Source organism: Sapajus apella, unplaced genomic scaffold (assembly GCF_009761245.1).
Source record: "Sapajus apella isolate SASKATOON/1434 unplaced genomic scaffold, GSC_monkey_1.0 scaffold27, whole genome shotgun sequence".
Taxonomy (NCBI): Eukaryota; Metazoa; Chordata; class Mammalia; order Primates; family Cebidae; genus Sapajus; species Sapajus apella.
Window position 1 is genome coordinate 8,587,366 of NW_022436967.1, and position 21,489 is coordinate 8,608,854.

At 34.2% G+C, this 21,489-nt stretch overlaps 1 long non-coding RNA gene across 1 annotated transcript; it reads left to right on the forward strand.

Annotated features, from left to right (window-relative positions):
- The first annotated feature begins 86 nt into the window (after positions 1-86).
- Positions 87-21,464, forward strand: LOC116560771. The gene is made up of 3 exons (XR_004273129.1): positions 87-221; positions 12,251-12,261; positions 21,453-21,464. It is a non-coding gene; the product is annotated as an uncharacterized LOC116560771 (long non-coding RNA).
- Positions 21,465-21,489: the final 25 nt, after the last annotated feature.

A 21,489-nucleotide genomic window follows, 5' to 3' on the forward strand; every position in this document is an offset into this window, starting at 1 on the left:
AATGAGCTGAGATTGTGCCACTGCACTCCAGCCTGAGCAACAGAGTGAGACTCCATCTCAAAAAAGAAAGAAAGAAAGAAAAAAAAAATTAGCCAGGGCAACTGGTGGGCAGCTATAATCCCAGCTACTTGGGAGAGTAAGGCTCGAGAGTTGCTTGAATCATGTAGGCAGAGATTGTGGTGAGCTGATATCATGCACTGCACTCCAGCTTGGGCAACAGAGTGAGATTCCATCTCAAAAAAATTAAAAAAAAAGAATTATAGGCCAGGCGCGGTGGCTCACGCCTGTAATCCCAGCACTTTGGAGGCCAAGGCGGGTGGATCACGAGGTCAAGAGACCGAGACCATCCTGGTCAACATGGTGAAACCCCGTCTCTACTAAAAATACAAAAAATCAGCTGGGCATGGTGGCCCGTGCCTGTAATCCCAGCTACTCAGGAGGCTGAGGCAGGAGAATTGCCTGAACCCAGGAGGCGGAGGTTGCGGTGAGCCGAGATCGCGCCATTGCACTCCAGCCTGGGTAACAAGAGTGAAACTCCGTCTCAAAAAAAAAAAAAAAAAAAGAATTATAAATCAAAAGCACAATTAAGAGGCTATACATTAATCATTATTGGTGAGCATTGTCTTAGATCATTTGTGCTACTATCATAAAGTACCTGAGACTGAGTAATTTACAAACAACAAAAACACAAATTTAATTAGTACACTTATTCAGGCTGGAAAGCCCAAGATCTAGGCACCAGCATTTAGTGTCTGGTGAGGACCTCTTGCTGTGTCCTTACATGTCAGAGGAGCAAAAGAGAACAAATTCATTCCCTCAAGCCCCTTTATAAGGACTCTAATCCCATCTTGAGAACTCCACCCTCATTACTTTACCACCTTTTAAAGTCTCACCTCTTAACACTACCACATTGGATGGTTCAGTTTCGACCTATGAATTTTGGAAAACATATTCAGATTGTTGCAGGCATTCAAGTCATATTATAAAAGGTTGGAAAGACAATTAGAAACAAAATTATAAAGCGTGTTAAATGTCACGAAGGCAATACATAACATGGCTGCTTTAGGAGTCAGACATCAGAGATTTTGAAGACTATTCTGTCAGTAGCGTTCAGGATGAATTGGCATTGGGGTAAATGTTAGAAAAATGGCATAGATATTTACTAACATCACCTAGTTTTGAGATGAGTCAAATCTAAGATAATAGTAATAAGTTAGTTATGAAAGTATAGACAGACCTATAGAATAAAAATTTATGTCCTCTTGCAAATAAATGAAATGCAGAAGCTGAGTAAAGAGAGGCAGAGCAGTTTCAAGGTAAGATGACTAGAATATTGTTGGTAAGCACAAAGTATAGGCAAAAGAAACATGGTTTTTTGGAGAAGAGTGAGAAGTTAAAACTTGAAGTTGTTAGCCGATAAATGACTAGGCAAAGCTTTATAGTTTTGCCCAAAGCTATTAGTAACAATCCATTAGTTAGGGCTACTGCATTGTTAACATGAGTGTTCTTTTTGTATTAAAACACTGTTTAAAACCATAAAATGACATTATCAATATAAATTATATGGAATGTACAAAAAAGTACAGTTAATTTTTTTCTTTTGTCAAAATAATTTATGTGTCCCATCCAATAATTTAAAGGTTACAATTTACAAGGAGAAGCAATATTCTTGTGCCCAACTCCTCCTCTCTCTAGCCTCCCATCTCCAAAAGCCACAAGTTTTAAACATTTCTGATTTTAGTTCTTATGGTAACAGATACATCTCTGAATAGTGTAGTGATATTGCTCTTTAACTGATTGAGATTGAATATCTGTAGGCATTCCTGCTATGCTGGGTGAGAGGTGAATTCATCTACATAAACCCTCATCACTCTTCCATCTTACAGTGTAGTTATAACAATACTCAAAGCTCCCCCACATATCAACACTGAACACTAAGTAGTATACTAAAACATTCACTTATTTTCCCACCAACAATTGTCTATGCCAGGTGCCTCTCTGTTCTTCAGATTGGGAACACTGTCAAACATTAGATTCCTGCCCTGGTCCTGAGAGTGAGAGACTCCTTGTGGTCACCACCATCCATTTTTCTACTTCTTTCTTGTGCATACATCTTGATCACATCTTCCAGGCTCCCTTTCAGTTAGATATTGCCATGTGACCACCCTACTTCTAGCCATGAAAAGTTACCACAAATAGGGGATACCATGTTCAGTCTGGTTTCTAAAATCCTTCTATATGTTTTTGTTCTTTTTCAATGCCACAAGCTGAAGAGAAAAGAATCCAAGTGCAGATTACGGGAAAAAGAGGGATTCTTTTTCTCAGAATAATTCAGTGAAGCCCCTTCTCTACCAAACTGTAATGGAAGAAGAAATTAACTTTCATTTTGTTTAAATATTGAAACTGGTGAATTATTGTTACAGCACTTAGCCTACCCTGACCAATATAAATATTGTAACTTAAAGTTCTATACTACCAAAAAAACATCTGATAGCAGTGGCAAAGAAAGTTGGCGTATTGGAGAGCCTCATTAGCCAAATGTTTGGTAACGCTATAGCCCACAACAACTTAGAAAATAGATCACATACTTACCAGTTCAATGGGAAGTGATTGGGAAGAGTCATAATCATAGTGTGTTGATTATAACTGGCCAACTTTAGTAATGTATCATCAAAAAGGAGTAAACTCAGGAAAAAGATTGGTGGGCTTACACGCAAATTTGAAAGAAAACAGAGAGTTGAAACATTTGGAGTTTAAAGGATTTGAAAAGCTGACTGCTTTTAAATCTAAAAAGAAAGAAATAACACTTAAAATTGCATTCAAATAACAAAATCTATTAAAATCAATTATTGCAGCAAAAACCAGTTGAGAAGATTGGCTTTTTCACCTAAGTCTGATGGTTTCATTGTGAACTTTAATAAGTTAAGAGAGATTCTTGTAGGTGAGAAAGCAAAGATATAAATCAGCATTGAGGATTAGGTGTAGAAGAGCAACTTAGGTATGGTTACTGACATACGGAATTAAACATGTAGAGCCTAGAACCACATTCTTTTAAAAGGAATTCGTATCCAAATACATTATAAACCTAAGTTTAAAATAAAAAGCATTTATTTAGTTATGCCTGTATGAGTTGAATTGTGTCTTCCCAAGACTCATATGTCCTAACCCCCAGTACCCTAGAATGTGATCTTATTTGGAAATAGGGTCATTGCAGAGATAATGAATAAAGATGAGGCCATACTGGAATACAATGGACCCCTAATTCAATATGATTTATTTTCCATAAAAAGAGAAAATTTGGACAGATAAACATTTATACAGGGAAACACCATGTGAAGATAGAAGCAGAAATCTACAAGCCAAAGAATGCCAAAGATTGCCAGTAAAGAGGCTAGCTGGGACAGGCATTGAACTCATTGTCCCTCACCACCCTAAGAAGGAACCAATCCTGCTAATACCTTGATTCAGACTTCCAGGCTCCAGACTGTGAGACAATGAATTTCTGTTGTTTAAGTCATCTAGTTTGGAGTAGTTTGTTACAGCAGCCTTAGGGAACTAATACAATGACTTAGAAAACAGCAAACAAACATAAAATACCAACATCCTGCTTCCTCTTTCATTAAAATTTAATCAAGGAGCTCCAGTTAGTTTTGTTGATAGGACGCCTCTATCACTTCTGCCCAAAGAAGTTACCACGTTATTATGGACAAGTAACTATTGTTTGTATCATTGTTCTCCCTACTGACAGTAAATTTCTAGTATTGTCATCCCATGACTGGAGATTTTTTTAATGGTGAAACAGATAATTTGTCTCTTTACTTCACAGGTTGCCATTGGACAATCTTATGACCTAATATTCATCCTCAAAAAGTCTTGCATAATTTGCTAGATTCAATAATTTGATGGGAGTTCAAATTTTTCTTCTGGAGGAAGAACAAATGTGTTTTATGTGGAGGAGAGTATAAACTCAATTTTTGTGAACAGAGGGATGGATTTTTCAGAGATTGCTTCTGGTTTTCAGCATTATTTTCTATTCTTCCTAGAAACCACAAGATGATGTTCTTCAGCTCTACTTGCAATTAGGTATAACCTTCTGACTGCATTCAGCACAATGAAATTTTAACAGAAGTGACACATGTAACTCCCAAGTTTGGTCCATGCAAGTCATCCTTGCATGAATGTACTTACCTTTCTCCACCCACAGATTGAACGAAGAGGATTCTGAGGCTGGCAAGATCAATTCCTCCCGTTTGCCTGGGCAAATCAAAATAGTTGACTGATGAGGATACTGAGGAGTGTAAGATGAAAGAGGGGAAATGTAGGTTCTCTGAATGACTATAGAAAACAAAGCTTTTTACCAACACACACTAGATTGTGATATGAGGAGAAATGAACTTCTGTTGTGTAAAGAACCGAAAGTCCTGGAGCTGATTTTAACAAATTATAATACATTAACATCTTCCATATCTTCTTTTTCTCATGCCCGTATTTTTCTACCTTTTAAAGTATCAGCTCTACTTTCACTTTTTTTTAATCATAACTAACACTAATATTCTGTCCTGTTACTTTAATTATCTTTATTCTTTGTAATTTAGTTTATTATAAAAGTTAAAAACTATACAGATTGATTCACTGAAGTTAAAATAGATATATTATATATATACTAAGCAGGAATAAATTTAATAGAAGTGATTTAAGAACTTACACATTGTTGAAAAGACTGAGAAGGATTGTGAATAGGTCCATTGTAATGACTTCCAGAAAAATTCATAATTGGTCCACTATGGGCATACTGACAGCCCTATCACACTCTAGTGTACCTATTTATGTCTATACCAGAAACTACCCTTCCACAAACTATCACATCTGAGGATGAAAAATGAGCACCCAAAGTAATGGCCCAAATTTTAGGGAATCAAACCAAGGGGCTGCTGCTACTGATACACTTTCACAAAATGTAGGGTGCATGGGAGAAAAAGGAAACTCACTGTTAAAAAAAAAACAAACAAACAAAAAAAAACATTGTCTTGTTAGCCTTACTTAGATACTGCTAACTACAAAAAGTAAACTTCTGTACCTCTAAGTATGACACAGTACAGATTAGTATATGTTTTCTTTCTTGTTCCTGTAAAGACTAGGTAGCTCTTCTTCAAAAGGTCATTTAGGGGCTGGGCGTGGTGGCTCACACTGTAATCCCAGCACTTTGGGAGGTTGAGGAGTGGGGATCAAGAGGTCAAGAGATCAAGACCATCCTGGCCAACATGGTGAAACCCCATCTCTACTAAAAATATAAAAAATAGCCTGGCTTGGTGGTGGGTGCCTTTAGTCTCAGCTACATAGGAGGCTGAGGCAGGAGAATTGCTTGAACCTGAGAGGTGAAGGTTGCAGTGAGATGAGATCTCACCACTATAGTCCAGCCTGGCGACAGGGCGAGAATCCATCTCAAACAAACAAAAAAAAAAAAAAAAAAAAAAAAAAAAGGAAGAAAGAAAGAAAATAAAAAAGACCATTTAGGGACCAAGTCTCCTTTCATCTTACATCTCCTCCATCTTAAACATGTTTTCTAGCGATCCTGAAAAAATATTTGATGCTAGTTTATATTGTTATTCTTTTGTAGGTGGCATGCTATTTTTATATGTGAATGAACATTTATAATATTTTCTTTAATGTTAGGGTTATAAATTACAAATTTATGTTTTAGGTCTAAATCTTTTTTTTTTTTCTTTTTTTTAGAACTCTCTGACTCCTGCTTTTTTCTAATTTCCTAAGAGCACATAAGAAATAGTCTCCTGATTATTTAAAAAGACAGAGAGATCAGGGGAGGAGTGTTGGATATTAATAATCTCTAAAGCAAAAATTTACACTAATTTCACTTAAGCCTCAAGCTGTTCATGTGAGGAAAGTCCCACATGTGTATGCTCTCTGACTTTTGAGTAACTCTGTCAGAATGCGGCTCCCACATGTATCTCCACCTGCCCTGTTCTCTGCTCCTCCCCTCATGTGAGTGGAGGTTTCTAAAACTAACACCATCACTTGTGCTCTGACTTCCACATCACCTTTTCCTTCCCAGGAACCTTAAGCTATTCAATACCTCTACTTTCTACTGTCTTTTCAATGTTCCTTTTACACATTGGGTCTATTTAATGAGTATGAATTGCTCAAATCTTTCCCATCTAAAACAACAAACCAAGCCTCCCTGCTATCTTCTTCCTCCCGGTGATTCTCCTCTTCATTATGCTCCCAGTTGCCATGTCTTCTCATATCAGTCTTCAGTTAGCTCTAGTCTAGTTTCAGACACCACCATTAGCTCCCATGTAGGATCTCCCAGTGACTTCTGTGTTGAAATGTAAACCTCATCTTGACTAAGTTCAGCAGCGCTTGATGCTCTTAACTTTGCCCTCTTTTCTTAAATACTTTCTCTTCTTGGTTTCCATCTTTTTTTTTTTTTCATTAGTTTTGTTAGAAATTTAGTTGAATTTTGATTTGGACATATAGATTCTTATTCAGCCTTGGAACTTATATCTAATTTATTTTTAATAAGTCCTTATAAGGTTACATGAAGCACAGCAAAATAAGTAGACAAAAACACTGACAGATGATTAAGGGCTAATTGAGACCATAGCAACTTCTCAGGGAGAGTGCATCCCTGGCTTCAGAGGAAATGCAGTTGAAGGTTCCAAAGATAAGGGCAATTCTGCAAAGATCCCACAAAAGCAAATGAGGAGAGAAAGGCAACTCTCTAGGACAAGACTGCTTAGCCTCACATAGAGGCATGAATCAAGTAGAAACTTTCAATCTCCTTTGCTCTCCTTTGAATGTGCTGACCCTTCCCAGAAAGGTCAGAAATTTTGGTAAGCAAGCTGAACTAGAAGAAATAAAAGTAACAGGATGGCGAAAATAAAAATCTAACTAATGAGTAACCTTTAACTCGTTAATAGATTCAAAGAGGGCAATGACATATTAATCACTAAAGAAGAACACTTAGAACTTGAGAGTGACTAGGAATTGGCCTAGTTTTATTTCTTTAGAGAAGCACAAACCCACTAACTAGGTTTGAAAAGCCTGGGAAACAAAAATTAAATCACTTTATAATAACATTCCTGAAGTCTTATTTTTCCTAAAAAGTGGTTTTAAAAATGCACAAATATAGTGTTATTGAAACATTATTCTCTGGCTATATTATCAAATGGATTTTTAAACACCAATTGTGAACAGATGTAAATAGAAAGAAACAAGCAGAGATTATAAAAACTATCATAGCTTCATTAAAAACAGGACATGAAAAACTATATAAGAACTCAATATATAATTGTACAAAGCCCTTTTAGAAATCTTACTATATCCTCTGGAAAAGATAAAAAATTTGACTGAACTAAACAATAATGTGGATATAATAATCTGCAGCCAATTTTATAGCCACACCTAAAATATGTTAAGCAATGAGTTAATATCAGTAGAATAAGATATTTTACTTCTATAATTTTGGATATTTCAGTATCTTGGATGACACACACAAGGCAGCAACATCAAATGGGCAAAATAGAACAGTTTGGAATAACATAGCTAGTATATTAGAGCCAAATACTCCCCAAGTCAAGCAGGGATAAACTTTGATAAAAAGGAGTGACGTGCAAACGAGTGTTTCTTTTGCTTGTTCTAATTCCCAACTTCTCTTTCTGAAAGCGCATATTAAAAGGGCATACCCAGCCCTGTCAGTTTTAATGTGGGCTTTCATTTTACCTCGAGCATTTTATAATTTATGATGAGACACTATATGGGATAAGCATGTAGCTTAATTTTGTTATCTCATTTTAGGTCCCAGAGAGATACAATGTAGATTACGAATGAAGAAATAACATATTCAGGTTTTTTTTTTTTGTGTGTGTGTGTGTGATCAAATACTTGTCATCTCTAAAATTTAGCATCCCGTACCTGATGTAGAATAGCTAACTCCAAATAAATTTTCTTGAAATTCAATAATTCAACTGTATCCTACAATCAGATTTATTAGGAGATTGCTATTTCCATTTCCAGAACTTTGTCATTATTGCTACATTGCATGATGTAATAATATCAAAAAGAGATGCTCATCTGACACCAGATCAAAGTGAGAGATTATGTTCTAGGAAAAAATATAACATAAGCAATTTCTACTATATAATAGAAAAAATATTTGGAAGCTTTAAAAAGATGTATAACCAAATGCAGTTTAAATTAAGCACTAGTTATGTAATATTTTAGAGAGCACTATAAAAATGAATAAATCATCATAAAGCATAAAAGCCACACAACCTTGAAAACTTATATTATTATAAGACATTACATTTTAATACGTAAGGTTTATCTGTTAAAACAATCGTTTTTTCCAAGTACACTTTTCACTTTTTCCAGTGTTAAAAATCGAAGCTAAATAGGAATACAGAGTGGTTAAGTTGCCAGCCCAGAAGAGAGTTTTGGTATCATTTGTTTGACTGTCACAACATTAAGCAAGGCATTTAAAGTCCCTGAGAAAAAGTTGTGTCATTTTTGAATAAGAGAATCAAATGTGTTAATGTCTAATCTCTTTTGGATCCAATTTTCTATTGTACAATTATTCTACTTCAGTATTAAAAATATATATTAGTATGGTAAGGAAGACCATATTCAGGACCATAGCAATAGGTACAGGGACCCCTGGAAAGGGGTCTTGCAGTGCAGGAGAGAGACTACACTCAGTTCCAAATATAGCCTGGGCAAGCAGAAGTTTACAGCCAAAGGACAGGGTGGGGTTCCATGGATGGAATATTGCTAAGAGTAAACTTCGGGGGTGAGAGGGAATTTTGGCGAACTAACCTAACAGGATTCTTGCTGAAGACAGAATAGAGTGATCAGACATCATCTCGGGGATGGTGGAGCATGAGGAACCTGTCATATATGGAAGGTAATGACACATGAAAAGTTTTTGCTCAACTGACTTAGCAGGTTCATTGCTAAAAGTAGATTTTACGATGAAGTGCACATATGGACACAGAAGTTTCAGGAGCCTAACTCAAGTTTGGCCAAGCAAATAAATGTTTCTATAAGAATGAACATTAATCACAATCAAAGTCTATTGTTTTTTTAAAAGCTGCTTCATAAAATATTTCACTTTTTAAATTTAAAACATTTGTTATACATTTCACATTAGATCTCTTTTTTTGAGATGGAGTCTCACTCTGTCATCCAAGCTGGAGTGCAATGGTGCAATCTCGGCTCATTGCAACTTCTGCCTCCTGGGTTCAAGGGATTCTTCTGCCTCAGCCTCCCGAGTAGCTGGGACTACAGGCGTGTGCCACCACACCCAGCTAATTTTTGTGTTTTTAGTCAAGACGGGTTTTCACCGTATTGCCCAGACTGGTCTCCAACTCCTGATCTCGTGATTCGCCCTCCTCAGCCTCCCAAAGTACTGGGAGTCTGAAACTGGAGGACCTGGGAAAACAGCCGCTGCTAGTGTGCTTATTACAAGAAAGCAGATGCCCAAGCAGAAGGCCTGCAGAAAGCCAGGCACTAGGTTAAATGTCAGACAGTAGGCAGGTGATAGTGTCTTGCATAAAAGGTGCTCTTTGAAATGTTAATGTATTTTAATAGCTTAATCACTCTCAATTTTAAGAGGAAGAAGCAATAAGAGCGAAGAAAGAGGAGCATCCCTCTCCTCAACAGTGTCTCCAAATGTTGGCAGCGTTTTCTTTTTTTTCTCTTGTGAGTTCAGGCGGAAATGGACGCTCTCTCCAGGAAAGGGGGAAAAAACCCACAAAACCGTGAAATTAGTAAGGAACATTGTATAGTTTCAAGGTGCAAGAAGAATGAGAGATGGACTTTGGATTTAAATACAATGCAAAACTAACATTAATTTATTTGAGAGGATTACAATGCCTTTCTACTTATGGCGCATTTCTACCAAGTGATTGGGAAGTAGGAAAACAGATAGTGTTCTGAGTTAGTATTTTCATTTAGGAAAGCCTAACATTGTTTTAGGTTAGTGTAGGGTGAGATCCAATGTGAGGCCAGGCACAGTGGCTCACGCCTGTAATCCCAGCACTTTGATCCCTGTGTGAGTTCCTAGATGTTTTCAAATGGAGTGTTTCAGTTGAGGAAATAAATTGTCATCTCATATCCACAAATTTGGAGGATTACTGGACCTTTATCTACAACCATTCTTAAAGATCATCCTTTCACTCACTGAGAATCCTACCTATTCATTTATTAGAACCAGGAAGGAAGGAAGGTAATTATATTGCTATCCCTAAAAAACTATAGTGTTATTATCCTGAAATATTTTAGGAAATTGGGTCCTTCTAGCACTCCAAAAGAAGAACACTTTTTATGTTTTGCAGGAAGTCTCCTATTTAATGGATTTGTATTGGATAATTTCTCTGCTCTGAGAAGTATCACTGCAGATACAAATGTACTTTGTTATGCATTAATGGACATTTTAAACATCATCCAACATTTCAAGAACTGGTAAATACAAAATATATTTTAGTTTAATTTTTCAAGCAAGATGATTTGAAACAGAGGAAGTGGGGCTTTTAAGAAAAGTATAATAAATTCTCCTCTAGTGAAATAACTCTCTCATTCAGTACAAGGACCATTACCATGAAGAGACTGAATTATGCAGTGAAACAAGGCCCAAAGAGTGAATTATTCTATCAAAGAGTGACCTCATTCCAAAAATCCATTTCTAAGATAAAAAAAATTATCTTTTGAAAAATGAATTGTGAAAGAGCACCAAAAACCTTTTAAAATATTTCACAATAAAAGAGATTCAAGCCCATCAAAACAGGAAGAGATGGTTCAATGGTCATTTTAAAAATAACAAATAGTTTTTTATATGTAAAGTCTTTAAAGTTACTTCTGTTTTTCACTGACAATCCATATTTTCAAAGTTTTTATAATAAACTTAGATAATGTTAAACACCATAAATATCAAAGACACAGTGGAAATAAGGACATCATTCTAAAATTAAGAAACCAAGATGCAAATAAAGATTCATATCACGTCTTTGTAATGTATGAATAATGGTCTCTAAGCTTCTTTATATAATACATTCAGCAAAAAAGATTTTCTAGCTATTTAGTATGGCAGGAACTTTTATTGCCTATTTAGGACAGCCCTCGACATTTTTATACTGCTAAAAGAAATACTGTATTTTCCCAAAAATTGTTTCATTTGCCACACTACTTAGGGATATATAACCTCAAATTTAATTTAAAAGACCCTGATCAGCCTAGGCTAGTCATAATAACCACATTATCTTTTGTCAGACATTGACAGGGGTTGATGTGTGGACACTCTTGGCCAATAAGACTTGAAAGGAAGTTGGTACTGAGGCTTCTGAAAAGCTATGCTTTGTGAAGATTGCTGTCAGGTGATGTTGGGATGTGCCACAATCCTTTATGCAAGCGTGAAGAGAATCAGCTGCTAAACGAAGTCAAAACAAAAAAACAAAAACAAAAAACTCCAAAGCAGAGACATGCACATAATATTCGTATCTAAATAGAATACACAGTATCATCAGCCTTCCTACCTCCCATGCCTCAGGACATTCGTATTTATAAAAAAAATATAATAAATATCATTGGTGTCTGTGACTTGTGTTTGAGGACATAATACCTGATAAGATGAGAATATAGCTAATTTCAATTCACAAAGGAAGCAATTTTAGATAAGGTAGGACTATGTAAGTCATGGATCATTTAAAAATAAAAGTTAAGCTAAAGAAATTCTAGAAATTCTAAAAAATGTGATATTATAATTGTTTATCAAGCAATATTAATAAGCAATTTTATTTTAATGTTCTTAATAGAAAAGTTAAAGAAGAAAAAAGTATAGTGGTCAGATTATTTCACCTTCAGTTTCAGAAAAAGTATAGAGACCATTGTAATCTTTGAACATTGCTTAGTCATGTTCATTTGACAGTGTCTCAGCTAAATAAAGGTTTAGTTGAAAATTAATTATCCAATCCATTAGAGATGCCCAGATAAATGATAGTTACAATTCAGGGTTTTAAAATTTAGACACAATTCTTGAAAAATTTCAGGAATGTTTAAATTAGGCATTATGTTTTATTCATTCATTAATTTATCCATTCTTCATCAATTTATCATTCATGCATTCAATTCATAAATATTCATTTCAGTAATACATATGTAAGACTCAGAATATGAGACACATTAGATATATTGGAGGATATGAAAAATGTTTTGCTTTCTTGGAGATTATAATCTAGAGGAGAAAAAGAAGTCATAATTAATCAAATAATTAACTATTTAACTGTGGGACCTACTAAGATAAAAGTTAGTGTTGAAAGGCAATAGATGATAAGACTATCTGATCTAATGTGGAAGCTGTCTATGAGCATTGGCTTACCAGAGGAGATGACTATCAGTAGGAATAGTCTGCCTCATGGGAGAAATATTCTATTAATGACATTCAGAATTGCCGGTGCATTATGATAATAAAAAGCAGATCAACTTTTAGTTGGTTTTATTATTGCTTTAAAATTTTCACATATTCCCAAGATAATAGGCATCTCTTATTCCCTGCAGCATGGATGGGCTACTATTGCTCCCCTGTTCTTGGTAAACATTGTCCATAAAGTAGTGACCCGTGTATAAAATGCCATCTTCACAAAATTCTTAACCATGTGACTCTGTAAAAAGCTAGTATACATGTCACTCATCTATCCCACACTAAAGAAACTCAGTTTAAGAGCTTTGAACAAATTTTAAATGTGGACATTGAGTCTATCCAATTTTCCATACTCTTATTTCTCCAAGTCATGTCTTTACTTCCCTACCCTGCTCCTTTGCAGACTGACGTAGTGTCATCTGAAATATAATACTGGATACCAAGAGGAAACACACACACACACACACACACACACACACACACACACACACACACTCTTTTGAAAAGATCCTTGAGATATTTCATCAGAGTGATTTTAATTCTTTTAATTCATTCTTCTCTAGAACCTTCTTGTATTAGATAAACTTTTGTTTCTTGGATTGGTTAGTTTGTAGAAAACATCATAGCTACAGAGATGAATAACTGGTGACTATATTTTTATTAAAATCTAGAAACAGGATTACATTCTGGAGAAGAGTTCTTAGTTGTGAGACATCTTGTCTTGCCATTCTTATGTTTTATTAAATTTTCTGTACTTAAACTGGTGATAATTTTCTTAAATTTTAATATAAAATTTTAGTTTAAAATATTATTGCCCCTTTTATATATATATAACTTTAGATCTGCATCATTTCTACATTTTTAAACTGTATCAAATTAGTTTTAAACATTCACAAAGTTGATAATATAAAAATACGTAATGGCCAGTTATGCTTTTAGTCAGAAACATGAATATAGGTGACAGAAAATGGGACATATATCCTTTTATGTGACATAAGTTTCTAATGTTAATGTAAATTAATACAAACAATTTTGAAAGTTCAAATATATATGTGCAATCAAAAGGAAAAGTAAATATTTTTAATTTAAACTAGAAAATCAATTTTGTTACATAAAAATCTGTATTTATGCAAAATGAATTTTTAGTTTTATTTTTAGCCTTTTGTAATTAGGAGACAATTTTATCAGCACAAATAATTAATACTATTAGTGTCAATCTCATTGTGTGTTTGGAAAAACTGACTTAATTATAAACATGTGCTAAATGGAATAAAAATATATAAGAATCCTGAAAATATTAAAATTCTTTAAATGTTAGGAACCTATTTTGACATACATGTTTTCAAAGATCACCTGTGGTTTTATTACTGGGAAAAGACGTTTGAACACCAAACCACCTTTAGATATATTTTATGTCTTAAATAAAAGTTTTAAATCTTTGAGTCTTAAATATTTGCTAATAATTTTATTTCTTATCTAGTAACTGAAAGCATCTTCTTTGAAATCAGTGTTTCCCAACCTTCACACTCCTAACATTCTGAGGGGAATGATTCTCAGAATGTTGTGGGAAGCTGTCCTCTGCATTATAAGATATTTAGCCACTTCCCTGGACTCTGTCTCCAGAAGCCAGTAGCACTGCCCCTCTCCAGAAAAAAAAAAAATCTTCAGACATTGCCAAGTGTACTCTGAGGAGAAGAACCCCACTTGCTTGAGTACGACTTCTCCAAACATTATGGGGAAAAACAAGAAGAGGGGACTCTAAAATACTTCCTGTAACAAGAAAATAACTCCAAGCCTCACGGATAAACAAGAGTCAGGAGTAACATTTCAGTAATTTAAAAAAAAAATTTTTTTTCAGGCGATGTGTGGGCTTCCATGATGGTTATCATAGAAGTAAACCAAGCCAAATATTTTAAAATGCTGAGATTAGAAGACTCCTAAAGAGTGTTCTCACTTAGCAACTGAGGGCAGGATAATTTACAGGATTCTGGAAGAAGTTTCAAAGTTCACCCCAATTTCAGATTGTCCAATAATTCACCTATTTCCCCAAGCAAATTCACCCTTGTTTGGAAAACAGGGGTATTATCTTGTAAGTACCCTTCATTGGACAATCTGAATTTTGTTCAGATGAATGGCAAGCCACAACTGGGGACTATATATCATGTGCAAAGTTGGAGGAGGGGATAGAAAGGAATAGCTGAAAGGAATAAAAGCATGAGAGGGCCTTGGTAAAGAGATCTCAATCTTTCAATGTACTGTCTTTCTGGGTCTCTCCCATATTTACTTAGTAATGTACAATAGTTTAATCCCCAGATGTCTCTCATGTATCTTCGTGGTAGTAGGTGCAGGTTTTGGTTCTCTATCCATCAGTTTGATAGTTTTTCTTTGAGCACTACAATCTCTGCTTATTTGATTCCCCCACATGTAATTGACCATATGCTAAATACAGAATAGAGCATGCTGCAAAGTAATTAGGCTTTTAATCTGTATTATAATGTTAATATGTAACTGAGATGTGCTGCAGACAAAGATAGAATTAATTTTTATTTAACTAAAATTTTATAATATCTATGACAAGAGAAGCCATGTTTTTATGGTTCACAGCATTTCACATCGCAAGCATGTTTTGTAAAGTAATGACCAAAATGAAAGAATATATCAGAGGACAGGTCTATTTGCCAGGTTTTCCTACTTTAGTCCACAGAATTGTGGCTCTCAATTCCAGACAAAGTAAAATGAGCCAAGTTGTGAGTATTAAGATATACAGACACACACACACACACGCACACAGTGTCTGAAAGTTTTTCAAACTTAAAATTTTATCAAGCTGACAAAAAAATGTTAAAAATAACTACAAGTCTCATTCTAGTCTCATTCTACAAGGACTCTATATTATTTACTATCCAAACCATAGTAAGTAGAGAGATTTGATGTTGATATTAATATATGTTTAGGCAATGTATCTAAGTACTTTGATAACAGACTCATGACTCAACCATTTCTTAGCTCTTTTTATTTCTTTATATTTCCATTTTTTAAATTAGAGATTCAATATTCTATCATAAGATGGTTTAAAAATCAAATAAAACCATGAAAGTAAAATACTTCACTGCTTGATGTAATGCTAATATTCATTCAAATATTAACAAATGTTTAATACATGTTGGATCTGTTAATACTTTACTGTCCACCCTGAGAACCTAAAAACCATGCTGCCAACACTTTATTATAATCAAAATTTCATTTTTCTTCTTTCAAATTCTTTGATGCTTCTACAAGCTCCATAATGCTCTTATTCTTTATGTCTGGACTTTGTTTTTATTCTCCCCATTTAGGGGCTCTTATTGCAATGTTCTTAATCTGTGAAACCTTAAATGCTAGATGGCTGGTTAGTTTAAAAACTAAGACTTTATATTTTGATTTTCATAGAAGGCTTTGCATTATCCAAATTGTGTGTTTAAACCCTTGTTGTCTTCCTAGATGGCCAATCTGTGAAACAGCTGAACAGTGCTACCTCAGTTGCTGTCTTTAATCTTGCCTTCAACTTCCCTGGCACCCAGCTAAGCATCTCCTGTACAATATCATCAATACCTGCACTGACAGCAGGTCAGGATGTTGTTCAGACATTTCATCCTTTCAGTTACATGGCTGTATGAAAGTCTCCCCCAAGACCTTCAATGTCAACCTAATTGTAGTAAAGAAAACTCATCACCTTTCCTACATTATCATTTTGCCCATGTCTCTGAATAAAGGCAAGAATGTAGAAGCAATCACATAACTCAGAATGACTCACAACAGTTCTTTGTATACAAATAGATTCATTTATAAACACGGCAGGACTCCGTGTTATCATGAAGAACACTACTGACCAGGTTCATGAAGACCTATCAATTTTCTACAGCCTATAGAGCTTGATTTGAAATGTTTTACGGAGAGCAAAAATTGACTATATTGTCAAAGATTTAAATCAAAAGTAGTAGAATCATAGAAATTGTTACACAAACACCACACACAAGCATCAAACCAATTTTAAAATGCCTCTTTGTATGTTATATTGATTTTTCATTATTATGACCTTATGCTTAAACTTACTTGGTTGTGATACTAATTTTCTACTCAATCTTTGTTTAGATCCCACTGGAATAGTGATATATTGTGATTATTCAGAAAGGCAGAGAAAGAGGAGATTAAGGCTCCCTGCTAGTGAGAACAAGGGAAGGAAAGAGAAATGTGCCAATCTAAGTGTTCTACTTGTAAATTGAGAGGCCAGAAAAGAGGAAATAAATAATGTTTCATCGCAAATCCCTTTTTGATGCAAAAAAGGGTCTAAAAATAAACATAAAGCAAAACACACAGATTAGATTGACTACAGGGAAGTAGCATAAATTTATTGTACTACATTTCAATAATACTACAAATGTAAAATTATCTCCAGATTATTACTCTATGTGACTATAAGCAGTATTGTTTTCTAAGTATTTGATTGCTTTTGTAAGAATCTAAATATGACACATTTCAGGTACATATGGACTAGATTCACTTTAAATATGCTATTTTATTCATATAGTATATATAACCACAAGTGGGAAGTTAATTATAACATGGAAATATTTGTATTTGTACATGAAAAAGTAAAATAATTACAGATAATCCATTAATAACCTATTCTTACAGAATGAGGCTTCTAACAAGTAATGAAAATAAACAATGATATCAGAATGTTACAGCTTCTGAAATATATATGTGCATATATATTTCCATGTCATCCACTTGATAATTTTTATAAATATTTATTTTTGTATAAAGTTTTAACTTTCCTTTATCCTCCTTGATTTTCCCTGAAGTATCTCTAATACAATGCAATGTAAATAGATGAATTTTAAAAATGAGTTTTACTCTAAGAAATATAGACGCTTTAAAATCTTGCAACTATTCAGATATAATCACAACACATATTTTTAAATGTTAATTATATTGGGTAGTTCTGCATTCCATTTGGTCCCTCATTTTGAAACGGAATCTGTGAATATTAATTAAATCCAAATGTTCAAATATACTACTCAATTTTCATTTTCTCTCAAACTTAAGTTTTCTTCTGTATTAATCTGATTTTTGAGAAAAATTAAAACTGTTTTAGCCACTCTTTGAATGTGTTACTAAGTTAATAGACATGAAGAGGATCTGAGTTGCACTGGACAAAAAGGACCAAAGAGTATACTCTGAGGATGTATTAACATTATATGTTTAAGTGGACCAAACAATGGCTGGAACCTTGTGCTTGTGAAGCAGTCTGGTGTAGTTGCTTAGATTGGGAACTATGAAATTCTATGGATTTAGGTTGGGTAGCACACTGCTGTTCCTAGATATATAAACTTGACCAAATTACTTAATTTCTCTAAGCCTTACATTCTTAATCTGTATTAGTGCTAAAAATGCCTCTTTGCTTTATCGGGAAGATGTTGGGTTGCTATAAGAAAATGAACACTTTCCACTTAATTGCTTTACACGCATTTATCGTGATGATATAACAGTATTATTAAGTTTGACTATCCTATTGTCCTCTTTTGGGAGGAAATAAAATGAAAGAGGGGCAAAGCTGACTGGTTGAAGTTGGAACCAATTAGAGTGAAATAGTTCAGAGGCAGAGGAGAAGTAAAATGAAGAAAATTCTGCTTCTCTGAAATTGGTATTTGTCAATGAAAATGGCATCCTATTTTGAACAGGATTTTGACACCATCTGGAAATGTTGTATGTGTTGGTAATTATGGCATCATGGACTTTTAGGACTGGTTAAATACTATGTGCATAACTTGCTTCATAATAATGTTCTCCTTAAAAAGTCTCTGACATTCTTTATATATTGTCTGTCACTTAGAGTACTGACATGCTTTCTAGTGTAAATTTCTGAATCACAGGCTGTCTATAAATTCATGTAGAAAACGGCAAATGTGTATTACCTTTGAAAAAGAAAACTACATTTTACAAAAATCAAAAACAGATTTTAGTTAGGACTGCTTATAACCCTTCAAATATATTTATTGAATCATTCAAGTGACATTTTCATTTAATTGGAAAATGGTGAAGGGATTTTTATATGTGATACATTTCAAACTGCAGTAAAACTTTGTTTATAAGATCTGTAAATACTCACACCCATTTTAGCATATTAGTATTTTTCTCATACTTGCTACAGATATTGTATTTTTGGTAAAGAAAGAAAATAATACAGACATGTTTAAACTTCTAATCTCATCCATTTCTAACTTCTTAGAAGTAATCATTATTCTAAAGCTGATGTCTATGGTTTTTGTTTATTTTTAAATATTTACTTAATTTCATATTTTATTATTTGGGGCATTTTGATCCTAAATAAAGGTTATCTTAATTTATATATCTATTATAACAATCTTATTTTACCCAACATTATTCTTTCCACATTTATCCATCTTGATAGACAATTGGACAAAGTTCTTCTACTTCAACTACTCTAAATTATTCCATTTTATAAAATAATCACAAATTTGTATCCATTCCTACATTGGTAGACATTTACTTTGCTTCTAATTTTTTACATTGTCACCAATTGTTTAATGAATATCCTTTCTTCGCGGTCAAATTTTTCTGTATGAAATAATATGTTTTATTACATATGTATATATAATATATATGATAAAAATACATATGTGTATATATTAAAACATATATACACACATATATGTTGAATACATGGGGGCAGAATTACTTGTTACCTATAATATTTTCAACTTAGCAGTAATTTTCAAATTTGTCTTCTAAGTGATTTTACAAATTCACATCCCGTGTGCATAAAAGTTTCTTTTTCTCCATAGTCCATTCACACTTGTTGCTTTTGACTATGTTGTTGTGCCTACAAAACTTTAGGCAGGTTCCTTAGTCACAGTTTTTCAGTTTTCTCATCAGTAAAATTAGTATATTCTTAGCTGTAGGGATTGCCTATAAGCAAAATAATAATCTAAATTCACATGTATTTAACTTTCTAATTTAATAATTGAGAGAAACATTAATTGAAAAATAAATATCTAAACTATATTTTGAATTACCTATATATCTATAAGGCACTTCTAAGATATATTGGCGTACTGGATACCAAACCAGCTAATTAACAATATTTAACGAGCTCCTCATTTTGGTTCCCAAATTTTGGTGTTGTATGTGAGTAAAGGAAATGTCAAAGTCCTTACTCTTCATGTGGTCTATCTAGTCTAGGACCTTAAATATAGCAGAGTTCTGATAATGTGTATGGAAAGTGAGTCTTGCCTACTAATAGTTTAGAATTTAACATGCTTAGAAAGAAAATAATTCTTTAACAATCTTAAAATTAATATTATAACTTTAATTTAATTTCCTAATTTTAGGAAATTAAATATTACGTGTGCATGTTTCTACTACATTCATAGACAAATTTTGTAACCTGTGTGTACTTAATTTTTTTATCTGTAAATTGGGGATGATTACAGTACCTTCCTGACATACTGTGGTAAAAACTAAATGAGTTAATACATGGAAAATGTTGATGATAGGATTTCATACATAGCACCACAAAATATTCGATGTTATTATAGCATTTGAATAAAATATGGACTGTCTTAAGGTATTACTCTACCATTTGTAAGTTTAATAGCTCTTTCACTTTTAGCTTCACTGTAGTCCATCTGTCCAACTGATCTTTTGAAAATGTAACTGTAATAACTACTGACCACCCACCCTGTCTACCCATGGAAGAATTGATTAGGACCTTTTATTTCTTACCATTATGCCCCGAAGAGAAATTCGAACTCCTTACTGTGACCTACAAAGTCCTCTACGGTCAGAGGTCTGCCAGTCTTCCCAAACTCACCTCTTCCTCAGTCTTTGGGTCACAGGTTTCAGCAGCTTTTTTGTGTTCTTAACCACTCCAGTGACTTTCAGGCCTCTAAGCCCATGCACTGGGTATTTTCTCTGCTTTTCCCTAGACTTACACTTGGTTTGCTTTCTTATTACGTTGACGCAAAAGTAATTGGGTAACCATTACAATCAACACGATTTTGACAACAAGAAATACGTTTTGTAGCATAAAAATCTATATGCCTCAGGATTTAACATACCCCTGGAAAGCATTTTCTGCATCCTGCTGGTTGTGAAAGCATTTTCCCTGCACAAGATTGTTGAGATGGTTGAACAAGAAGTAGTCGGTTGGCGAGAGGTGGGGTGAATATGGAGGATTTCATAGCCCAATTCATTCAACTTTTAAAGCTTGGATGTGCTACATGCCATCACTTGTTGTCATGGAGAAGAGTTGGGCCCTTTCTGTTGACCAGTGCTGGCTGCGTGCATTGCTGTTTTCAGTGCATTTTATTGACTTGCTGAGCATACTTCTCAGATGTAATGGTTTCACTGGGATTCAGAAAGCTATGGTGGATCAGACCAGCAGCAGACCACCAAACAGTGACCATGACCTTTTATTTGGTGCAAGTTTAGCATTGTTAAGTGCTTTGGAGCTTCTTCTTGGTCCAACCACTGATCTTCGCTGGTTATCATATAAAGTCCACTTCCGATAAAGAAATGGTTCACTTTTGTTGCCCAGAATAAGAGAATATGACACTTCAAAATAGGATTAAAAAAAAAAAATTCACTCAGCTCATGAGGCAACCACTTATCAAGCTTTTTCACCTTTCCAATTTGCTTCAAATGCTAAACGACTGTAGAATGGTTGACATTGAGTTCTTCAGCAACTTCTTGTGTAGTGGTAAGAGGATTGGGTTAAATGATTGCTTACACAATCGGTCATTGTCAGCTTCTGATGGCCCACCACTAATTCCTCATCTTCAACACTCTTGTCTCCTTTGCAAAACTTCTTGAACCATACTGCACTGTATATTCATTAGCACTTCCTGGGCCAAATGCATTGCTAATGTTGCAAGTTGTCTCCTCTCCTTTATGACTCATTTGAACTCAAATAAGCAAATCACTCAAGTTTGCTTTTTGTCTAACATCATTTCCATAGTCTAAAAAGAAATATAAAATAAACAGCAAGTAGTAAT